Raw genomic sequence first — 12,176 nt, 5'->3', positions numbered from 1 at the left:
GCTAACGCTTGGATGAGATAAAATAAATGAAAGGAATTTTTATAGCAGTTTGACCAAGTCAGAAATTTAAGGGCAGCGCCTATTTTCACTAAACAGTGAGTCATGCAGTTGATAAATGTTTCACGCCGCACCAACTACGTCGGCATAGTAGGCCAAGTCAATCTTTGGATAAGGGTGAACAACATGCAAAAGGCTGGGGCGAAAACGATACCAAAGCAACCTCATCCGCAGAACAACAACTGAGGAAATTCTTAGGACCTTGACTATAATTACCACTGAAAGTAAAACAGATAAAAGGGTTTACAGCACAGTATGAGTGAGCAAGAAAAATGGCGATAGCTACAGAGTTTTGGAAACTGCAAGATGATATCACGGCGCTGTCTGATGAAAAGGGAAAGGAGATTGAGACCATGATACTGTATGGTAGCCAGCATACTGCAGAAACTAACACGATGACAACGGACATCTTCAGAACAATTTTCTCTCTCTTCAAACCCTGTTTTCTTGCGTTTGCTGATTGCTCGCCTGGAATCTTGTGGGATTTAATTCTTGAGGCGATGGTGACGTAAAATATGGTGATCGAAACCAAAGGTACTTTCTCGAAGGAGGTAACCACAGTGGGAGTTCAATAGCTTTCGTTTGAATAATATGATCGATATATTTTTTCAATTAGGCGTATGATAGGAAAGGGGAGAATTTTCAAAAGTCGTAAGTCAATCTAATTATTATTTTTATTATTATGATTAGTGCTGTCAACGAAATGACAAGAAAACGACGCCAGAAATTTCCAAGTTACAGATACTGACAGCTGGAACACTACAATGTTTTGTCCTGCGACGACGACATTTCAATTATTGTGTCTTCGAAAGTTGAATCCAGCCTGGAACTTACTCAGTAGCCTCGTTACTTAAGTTTAAGTGTTTCTTACCTTCGAAAATAGTCGGCTCACTTGCACGTGATCACATTGTGTAAATGATTGGCGGCCCCTTCCTTTTTAAGCTTCCCACTCAGTTAGTAATTTAACCAATTTGACGTCTTTTCGAACGCAGAACTAAAGTAGCAATCAATGAGGCGCCGCAACATTAACACAAGGAAAAAAAGTGTGACAACATCCTGTACACCGACTATATTATCATCAAAAATCCCTTATCAGTGTAATGCTAATGAAAGTTAATTTCCATTTCCAAGAATTTGCGTCTTTGTGTTAGTTTGGGAGACGAGTCGGATATTTGGAGAAAATCTTACAAATATTTAGGAAACTCTGTCAGAAAGGAAGGCCCATTTTGTTGCCGCAGGGCCTGAATAAAAGCCGATTTCTAATCTTATGTTTAGTTGTAAGTTTTTTTCTTGTCACTGAGAGAACATGTTCCACACTGAACAGAATTACACAGCTGCAGAAGTCGATGGAACAAATTCAGATAAACCTTCCGCTCTGTCTGAGGGGGAAGGACAAATGGCTGACTTGCACGCAATCATATCTTGTCCTCCTCCAGTATTTCTTATTGATTAAGGGTTTTGTACACGATCATCTGTTCCCTTAAATTCCCGTGATCACGCACAATTTGCTAAATTACTGACTGCACGAGTAGGAGGGGCCGTCAATCATTTACATGATGTGATCACGTGCAACATAAGTTCTCCTGGTGATGAAGGAAAGCAAATCATTCAGTCCAACGACAAAATTATTTGCTGTTTTACCTTCAGTGCACCATAATAATCACTTTCAAGTCGCCATGGATGTCTATCAAAACACCTGCGTTTATTTTTAATATGTTTTCTTGCGATTCGCGGTTGTTGGCTTTTCCGTTTATCGTTCAAAAACAGCAAGAATTTACAAATCTCTTTTCTTCTTGGTCCTCTTTAACACTCCTTGTTTCTTCAAATGGAATGTGCGGTGTATCGTGTTGTGTTAACAAAGTTGTATAATACAATTCCCATCAGTCTTGTCGGTAAAAGACATATTTAACTCTATTTTTCAATTAAAAAAGTAATTTCCCTTTGGTGGATCTCCATAGAAACAGAAATTCGCTGCTTGCTTTGGGTCTTACAACCTTATCGTGCAATAAATTTTACGAACGCAAAGGAGGAACGTCTATTGAGGAAAACACCAATTTGGAACTTGTTAACTGTACTCATTTCACTAGACTTACTTGTTGAAAGTACTCCGTTAACTGAAGATGTTAATAGACTTTTCAGTTAAAAGAATGAGAAGACAGATATCTACTCTTCCGTAGATGTCAAGACAGAAAAGTTCGTTCTTTTCCAGTTTATTTTTCACACTAAACAGACAAATGTGGTAACAAAAGAGACACCATTTAAAATCAATCCGGTTAAATACTTCATCACAGTTTTATTCTTTCGACTTCATCTTTGTTGTACGTCCTGGCCCAGACTCTCTTTATCGAGTAATATTTTGGAAATATTTACGCTGATCTTGTCTTAATTGTATTTTTTTTCTGTTGAAAACGTTTCGGTCTTAAGCCGATGATATTGAATTGGCGTCCAGTACGCCAAGTAAAGGCTGTATGCAAAACGAGTGAAAACATGATATTTTTATAGTTAAAGTGTGAAAGATGTTTCAATATCCCTTAGACTGTGAAGCGATGTGAGGTAGAATCAAATTTAAGGCGAATTTTGTATTGATATGAATATGGAAAATATGAATCCTGGTGTATGGACAAATTTAACAGTTGCTCAGTCCCGCTTTTTGATTGAGTTGAGTAAAAACTTTTCCATAATCTATGCAAATTATATCATACTTTGTCTACCACCCAACTATGTAGTTACAAAACTTTTCTCTCAGTTAGAGACTTTTTAAACTTGTTTTGTAACATTTATACCTTAATTATGATCATCATTATGATTATTATAAGAAGTGTGTATCCATGAGCTTTTCTGGAATTTTTACTGGACATTTTGACGCATTTGTTTTCGATTTTTAAGCATTTCATCATAATTTTTGTAAATACTTTTAGCGATTATAGTGAATAAAGTTCTTTTTTTTTGTAGTTACAAAAGAGTTCTCCTACCTCAAAGCATAAATCTCTTGTGAAAGGGTCTCAATGTGGAGGTGGGTCTGACAGTTGACAATCGTTTTTTTGTGAGAACTTTGTCGGCTAGGGGTTAAATTTTGAGGCTTTTGGTGATTGACAGTTCAATTCTAGGGCCTTCATGGTAGACGCTTATCAAATAGCTATCTTATCAGCTGAAATCGATTCTTGAGCTCTTTAGTATTCAATACGAGTCAAATTAAATTAAGACCTTTTCAAAATAAACAAGTCTGGTGCGAGTGCCATATAATGAACTACTTACTCACCTTGCTCGATCCGTGCTGGTGAATATTGGCCCGCGGTTGTTGAAAAAGTCCCCTCAACAGACAAATGCTGGTTCCTTCCCAAGTAAGATAGCTCAACGACAAGGCGCGATGTCAATCTAAAAGCAAACAGGAATTGAGCCCATGACGGAATGGCTAGTACCGAAATAGACTAATTCATGAAATTGAATGAAGCTTGACAGCTGTTCTCCGAATCATCACGTACGAGTAAAATAGTTGTTCTAAAATAGGGAAATTGAGCGCGAAGTTACGTAGTATTGCTAACGGCGCCTTTTGAACCTTTAGCTGTCTGCTTTCTACTGTTTGCACTTGAAGATGAAAACGTTCACATTAGCCATAAACGTGAGCTTTTGCCAATTTTGTCCAAAATAGTTTGTAGGATTATAGGAAAATTGAGTCAAATCAGAGTTAATTTTTTCCTTCTCTTTTACCGAAGACGACTACCTGCACTCATCAACGTTCCCTTAAGCTCGCTAACTTGAACCTTCCGCCAACCTCTAATCTCGAACCAAAAGCGCCTTTCTCCCTGGATTTCTGTCATAAATTGACTACAATTTAATCCCCTGTAACTCAAACCCTCGATAACTCTAGCCTCCCACTATCTCGAAGAAATTTTTAATAATTTTGAGTTTCATTTTCACTCGAGTTATCCATTGTTAAATCCGATTAAAGAGAATATTGTACGAACAGTAAAACAGTGTACACAATTTTTCCTTTTTTCCGTTTGTTTTTTTTTTAATTTCCCGATAACTCGAACTCCCGATAACTTGAACCTTTTTCGATTTCCCGGTTCGAGTTATCGGAAATCGACTGCATTTATTTTTCGTATTGGATTTTTATTCGATTTGATTTGTTCTCACTTTCCCACTAATTGATCGGAAACTCTTTATTTGCAGGCGGAGTCTAAAAACATCAAAACCGTATAAAATACATCGGAGAACCAGAAAACATGCAGCCAGAGTTTAAACAACGGTTTGAATCGATAAACAGAGTTTTACTTGCCATAACGAAAACTATAAACAGGATGTAAGTAAATTAGTTCTCAAAGAACATTTTAATGTTTCGTGTCAATTTTCCTTAAGTTTCGTAGAGACAGTTTGTTGAGTGCGAAGTTCGCGAAGAAGATATATATCTTATTAGAAGAAGGAAAAACTGACTCCAAAAAGGAAAAACGGATTCTGAAGATCGGAAATGGCCAGGTTTACCACGAAAAAGTTGATGGGGCTTTCTCATGGCTCTTGTCTTGTAGACAACTGTTGCGATGAAAAAATTTCCAGACACTGAGAAAACAAATAACAGGCCGCAAAAGATGGTTTTTCCAATTCTCTCTGCTGCTAGATTCAAGCAATTCAATTTTGGCAATTCTCCATTCACCATCGCAGTGACGTTTGCCAGCATTCTGGAAGTGGAGGATCAGTTTGGTCTTAAACAAGCTGTTCTCTAACTCTGGATACCAATTCTTTTCTAACCAAAACATGACAAAAGATTTGCATGCATATTGATTTCATTTAACAGGTAATTAATTAATTGCAAAATGCACAATTTGAACTTATATTTTTTAACAACATCCTCTAAACATATACTTTATCATAACCAAAATTGGTGTCAAGAGAAAAACAGGTTCCTTAACCCTTTGATGCCAGGATATCTTACATAAGATTTCAATTCTTTTCTATAACTGTTAACTGTACTTATTTACTGCACCGGACTTACTTGTTGAAAGTACTCCGTTGATTGAAGATGTTAATAGACTTTTCAGTGAAAAGAATGGAAAGACAGATATCTACTCTTCTGCAGATATCAAGACAGAAAGGTTCGTTCCTTTCCAGTTTATTTTCCATTAATCCGATTTCACACTAAACAGACACATGTAGTAATAAAACAGACACCATTTAAAATTAATCCAGTTAAATACTTCATCACAGTTTTATTCGTCTTTCGACTTCGTGATTGCAATACGTCCTGGCCGAAAGACTCTCAGTTTATCGAGTAATTCTTTGAAAATTCTTACCCTGATCTTGTTTTAATTGTAATTTTTTTCTGCTGAAAACGTTTGGGCCTTAAGCAGTTGATGATATTGAATTAGCGTCTAGTGCGTTAAGTAAAGGCTGTATGCAAATTGCAGCCCATCACTTCTCTACACCTGAAAACAAGGGAAAACTTATGATATTTTCATAGTTAATTTACTGTAAAGCTTTTACTTGCTTAAGTATCAAGTATTTCTCCAATATTCATAGCGGTTTGGAAGATATTTTAATGTCCCTCAGACTGTGACGCGATGTGAGGTAGATTCAATTTTAGGAGTTTGTATTGATATGAATACTGAACATACGAATCCTGGTGTATGGACAAATTTAACAGTTGCTCGTACCGCTTTTTGATTGAGTTGAGAGAAAACTTTTACAAAATCCATGCAAATCATATCTTACTTTGTTTACCACTAAACTATGTAGCTACAAAAGAGTTCTCCTACCTGAAAGCATAAATCTCTTGTGAAAAGGTCTCAATGTGGAGGTGGCTCTGACAGATGACAATCGTTCTTTCTTTTTTTTTGGCAACTTTGACGGCTGGGGTTAAATTTTAAGGCTTTTGGAGGTTGACAATTCAATTCTAGGGCCTTAACGGTAGACGCCTATCAAGTAGCTATGTTATCAGTTGACATCGACTCTTGAGCTTTTTAGTATTTGGTACGAGTCAAATTAAATTAAGACCTTTTCAAAATAAACAAGTTTGGTGCGAGTGCCATATGATGAACTGCTTACTCACCTTACTCGATCCCTGCTGATGAATATTGGTCCGCGGTCATTAACAAGTCCCGTCGACAAACTAATGCTGGCTCCTTCCCAAGTAAGAAAGCTCAACGGCAAGGCGCGATGTTAATCTAAAAGCAAACAGGAATTGAGCACATGACGGAATGGCTAGTACCGAAATAGCCTAATTTAATGATATTGAATGAAGCTTGAGAGCTGTTCTCCGAATCATCACGTATGAGTGATGAAGTTGTTCTAAAATAGGGAAAGTGAGCGTGATGTTAAGTATTATTGCTAACGGCGCCTTTTGAACGTTTAAATGCTGATAGTTTCTAAAGATACTGTTTGGGGCTTCGTCGGTGGGGGTAACGAAATAATTTGAATATATCAACAAAGTTGAAAGGGTAAATTGGCCACCGTTACGATTATAAAAGCTGACGTTTCGAGCGTTAGCCCTTCGTAGGAGCGAATAGAGGAATTGTGGGTTGTGTGTGCTTTTATGGCAGAAAATGGAGCTACGTTATTGGTGGGAACATGGCAACGAGAAAAACACGAATAAATTAGTGGAATGAAAAGCGTTTGTTGATACCTGTGAGATTTAGACTGCCGGTTTGAAAGATGAGTTTTTGTTCACGAAACAAGCCCAGGTCTCTATGCAAAGAAACCGAATCGAGTTTAGTCCCATCAATATGATAGTGGTAGGTAAAAGGGGACCTCTTTTTGGTAATTCTCGTAACCTTGCATTTACTGGCATTAACCTTATAAAGTTTACTATCGTCAGCATAAAGAACTATCTTATTGCCATCAGAAACCAACCCAGGAAAATCATTAATATAAATTATAAAAAAAACAAAGGTCCCAGAATTGATCCCTGGGGTACACCCGATGTACACCCTTCGCTCCGACGAAGGGCTAACGCTCGAAACGTCAGCTTTTATAATCGTAACGGTGGCCAATTCACCATTTCAACTTTGTTGATATATTCAAATTATGATTGAGAAACAGTAGACCTCCCTCTCAGAAAGCCAGGATGAGAATCATGCAAATATTGAAACACCTGGTCATATATAACAGTATGAATTATCCTTTCTTGACACTTCCCAACAACAGATAGTAATGAAACCCCTCTATAATTAGTAACTGAACCTGTGTCACCATCCTTATGAATTGGGGAAATGTTAGCTTGCTTCCATAGTTGGGGGACAATGGCCCGTGTAAACGATGAATTAAATAACCAGGAGACAGGGTTAGCCAATTCAATGGCGATACATTTAAGTAGGCGAGCAGGAATAGAGTCCACACCAGCTGCCTTGTTGAGGTTTAACCTCACCAAAATTTTCTTAACTTCACTAGGGCAAGTTGCGACAGAAATAAGGCTACCAGGACCGACTTCTTCCTTTGGATGAGAATCCCCATGTTCCAAATCATAGGATTTGGAAAAGACTGAATGGAAATGTAAATTAAATAATTTTTCCTGCTCAGATGGTTTTCTAGCACTGACTCCCTCATAAAAAAACCGATTCAGGTAGTCTCCTAAATTTGGTTTTGATGGAGTGAAACGACCAAAAACGCTTGGGATTGTATCCTTGAGGGATTCGGACAATTTAACAAGATATTCACGATAATTACTCCTTATAAGTTTCTTAGTTTCGGATCTAAGTTGTTTAAATCTCTCACGGAGTTGAATTGACGGCCCAGATTTTAACCTACCCCCCAACTTCCTCTTCTTTTTGACAAACCTAAGTCCCTCCCGAGTTATCCATGGGGGATTTAGCTTCTTTTTAACTACAAACTTAGGAATGCAGTCATCAGCAGCTGCCAAAATCAAGTCCGTGACATTAACAGCAGCAGAGTTCACATCATCTTCCAAAAAGGCACCTTTCCATGGTATCCAGTGAAAGAGCTCATTCAGATCTTTAAGATTCACTATCTTGAAATCATAAACTTGTCTTGGAGAAGATTTACAAGAACGACCACATTGCAACTTAATGTGAAACAACACAAGATGATGGTCAGATACAAAACCATCTTGGATCACTTGAATATTCGATATCAATCTTGGAGAAATTGTCAAAATCAGGTTCAAAATATTGGCATTGAGACAAAAAATGGTCATTACATACATACATCATACATACATACTGTAGTGTATGCGGTTGGTTCTCGTAAGCATGCGCACGTGTGCGCATTAGGTATTCCATGTGCTTTTCAAACAAAAAATAAAAACCGAATACATGACAGTGGCGACGAGGATAAAGTCGTAGGAGACCGTCGAAAATATGACTGCTATCGGGAAGATAGAAAGTTTTGACGAAACACAGGAGAAATGGGAAACCTATGTAGAACGGGTGGAACAGTTTTTCTTAGCAAACAACATCGATGAAGACCGCCAAGCGCCAACCTTGTTAAGCTTGATGGGCAGCAAAACGTACACATTGTTGAGAGATCTTCTTACACCAGATAAACCAGCTACGAAGAGCTTCCAGGAGATCGTCTCGACTCTTCAGCAACACTTAAGTCCTAAACCATTAGAAATAGCGGAGCGTTTTCGTTTCTACAAACGGATTCAGCGTGAAGGAGAAACTGTCTTGACCTATGTAGCAGACCTGAAGAAATTAGCAACCCACTGCAACTTTGGGGCCAACCTTAACGAAGCTTTACGAGATAAACTGGTTTGTGGCCTTAGAAATGTGCAGATACAAAAACGGTTGCTTTCAGAAGCCAAACTCAAATATTCCAAGGCTTTGGAAATAGCGATAGCAATGGAAACGGCTATTCGCGATGCTGCGGAATTACAAAGTGAGCTTCAATCAGAACCTCGCGTTGACAAGATCTCAGATAACCACACACAAGCGCCATCGCCGAACCCCACCACTAAAGTTTGCTATCGATGTGGGGAAGACTCGCACGCAACGCACAATTGCAGATTCAAGGACCAAACATGTTATCATTGTGGGAAGGTGGGCCATATTTCAAGAGCTTGTCGCTCGAAACAACAAGGTAAGCCAAAACAACCACCGAAACCACCGCTTAACACTCAAGTCCATTCTATTGAGTACAGTGAGAGCGATGAATTTGAAGAGGTATTAGGAAGCATACAGATACACAATGTAAGCAAACCGAGCAGTACTGTAATCTGGATCGATCTGAAAGTGGAAGGTAAACCACTGAAAATGGAACTGGACACAGGCTCAGCTGTGTCGATTATTCCACACAATTTGTACAGGGAGAAATTTCACGACAAGCCCTTGCAAGAAACTAAATTAATGTTGCAAACCTATACTGGAGAGAACATTTTCCCAGCTGGAGTGCTGAAGGTAAATGTTGAGTACAAAGACCAGCAACCATTGCTGTTGGATCTGTATGTGGTTAAGAACAAGGGCCCTGTGTTGATGGGAAGGGATTGGCTTCACAAGGTACGCCTAGATTGGTATGCTATTAAGTCATTGAAAGCTTCACAAACCCTATCAACTACTAAGGAGCAGCTGCAATTTATTTAATCACTTTCACCAGAGTGTGGTGAGGGTCGCACAACAGAGCGAGGCTCCAAATTAATTGCGCCCTATATCCCACCCATCCCACCCCAGGGGAGGACATCCATCACACAGTAATCTCGTGTGTGGGAAATTAACGTCTCCTACCCCAACCCTGCAGGAGACGGGACCTCCATTTATTCGTCCCTATCCGAGAAGACTAGAATATCTAACCATTTCTTGATGTTATAGAAAGGTAGCAAATTCTTCTCAATTATTTTAAGACCCTGAGTGTTGGTCCGGCCGGGGCTCGAACCCTCGACCTCCCGCACAACAGTCCAGCGCTCTATCCATTGAGCTAACCGGGAGCTGCAAACCATGCTAGACAAATACTCTGATGTTTTTGAAGACAAACTTGGAACGTTCAAATCAGCTAAAGCAAAGCTAACCCTTAAAGAAGATAGCCAAGCCCATTTCTGCAAAGCTCGTGCTGTGCCCTATGCCTTAAGGCCTAAAGTTGAAGAAGAGCTAAGAAGACTTCAGAATGAAGGAATTCTCACGAAAGTTGATTGGAGCGAGTGGGCAACACCCATTGTACCCGTCCCCAAGAAAGATGGATCGGTCAGGCTTTGTGGTGATTACAAGGGCACGGTAAACCCAGAACTACAGGCTGAACAATATCCCTTACCCCGCATCGAAGATATCTTTGCAAAGCTTGCTGGTGGACAGAAATTCTCAAAGATTGATCTTCGCCAGGCATACCACCAACTAGAGATGGAAGAAGATTCCAGAAAATACCTCACCATCAACACACACATGGGGTTGTTCAAGTACAATAGACTGTTGTTCGGCATCACTTCAGCACCCGCTATCTGGCAACGCACCATTGATCAAGTGCTGGAAGGGACATCTGGCACAAGCTGTATACTTGATGACATGATTATCACTGGAAAGAGTGATGAAGAACACCTGGCTAACTTAGAAGAAGTCCTTCGACGGCTACAGTTTCATGGTTTGAGAGCTAACAAAGCCAAATGTGAGTTTTTCAAGGAGAAGATAACCTATTGTGGACATGATATTGACAAGGATGGCCTTCACAAGTCTACAGCAAAAGTAGAAGCGGTTTTGGAAGCACCACGCCCAAACGACGTAGCTGAAGTAAGATCATTTCTCGGGCTAATCAACTACTACCATAGGTTCTTACCTAACCTGTCGACAACTGTCCACCCCTTGACTCAACTCTTGGGAAAGGACCACCAATGGAAGTGGACAGAGCAATGCGAGGCAGCATTCCACAAGGTGAAAGAAATGATCACTTCAGAGCAAGTTCTCACACATTATGATCCCAGTCTGCCACTTAGACTTGCTTGTGACGCATCCCCCGTAGGCATTGGAGCAGTGCTTTCTCACGTAATTAACGATGGTACCGAGCGACCTATAGCTTTTGCTTCAAGGACACTGACAAAAACTGAGCAAAAGTATGCGCAGATTGACAAGGAAGCTTTGTCGATAATCTGGGGTGTCAAGAAGTTTCACATGTACCTGTTTGGCCGTCCTTTCACTCTATACACAGATCATCAGCCATTAACTTCAATCTTTCATCCGCGGAAGAGCATCCCCGTGGTCACCGCAGCACGTCTTCAACGTTATGCCTTGTTCCTGGCAGGCTATGACTACTCCATTCAATACAAGAACACTAAGGTTCACAGCAATGCAGATGGTCTTTCCCGCCTACCACTGTTAACGGAAGCCAAAGATGAAGAAGTGGTTGACCCAGTGGGTGTATTTAATTTGATGCAGTTTGACCCTTTGCCAGTCACAGTGGACAACGTTAGACGAGAGACACGAAGAGATCCTGTCTTGGCCCAAGTGCATGAAATGACCAGGAAGGGATGGCCAAACAACCATGACCCTGTACTCAACCCCTATTTTGTTCACAAAGATGAGATCACGTTACAATCAGGCTGTTTGATGTGGGGAATAAGAGTAATAATACCCCCAAAACTACGCCCTCAAGCTCTCAAGGAACTTCATCAGGGACATATGGGAGTCGTGAAGATGAAGGCCCTGACCCGAAGCTACACCTGGTGGCCTGGAATCGATAAAGAAATTGAACTGTCTGCTAAGTCCTGCCCAGGTTGCCAACTAGTACAGAGGGAGCCCAGTACAGTGCCAGTGCACCCATGGGAATGGCCTTCGTTGCCCTGGCAACGAATTCATATCGATTTTGCAGGTCCCTTCCTTAACAGCATGTTTTTAGTGGTAGTGGATGCACATTCACGTTGGCTAGAGATAGAGAAAATGAACACTACAACTTCTGCGAAAACCATTGAAACCCTTCAGAAGCTGTTTGCAAGATATGGCGTACCAGCCCAGTTAGTGAGTGATAATGGGCCTCAGTTCACATCAGAAGAGTTCCAGCAATTCCTTAAGAGAAACGGCATCAAACACATCACCTCAGCACCTTATCACCCTGCCACCAACGGCCTAGCAGAACGTGCTGTCCAGAGTTTCAAGAATGCCATGAAGAGTGAAACTGAAGTGACATCTTTGAACATTAAGTTGGCGAGATTTTTGCTAACTTATAGAATCACCCCCCACTCAACCACCGGAGAGCCA

The sequence above is a fragment of the Stylophora pistillata genome, chromosome 12, assembly GCF_964205215.1.
Source record: "Stylophora pistillata chromosome 12, jaStyPist1.2, whole genome shotgun sequence".
Lineage (NCBI taxonomy): Eukaryota > Metazoa > Cnidaria > Anthozoa > Scleractinia > Pocilloporidae > Stylophora > Stylophora pistillata.
The sequence above is the reverse complement of the archived record's forward strand: the minus strand, read 5'-3'. Positions refer to the sequence as shown.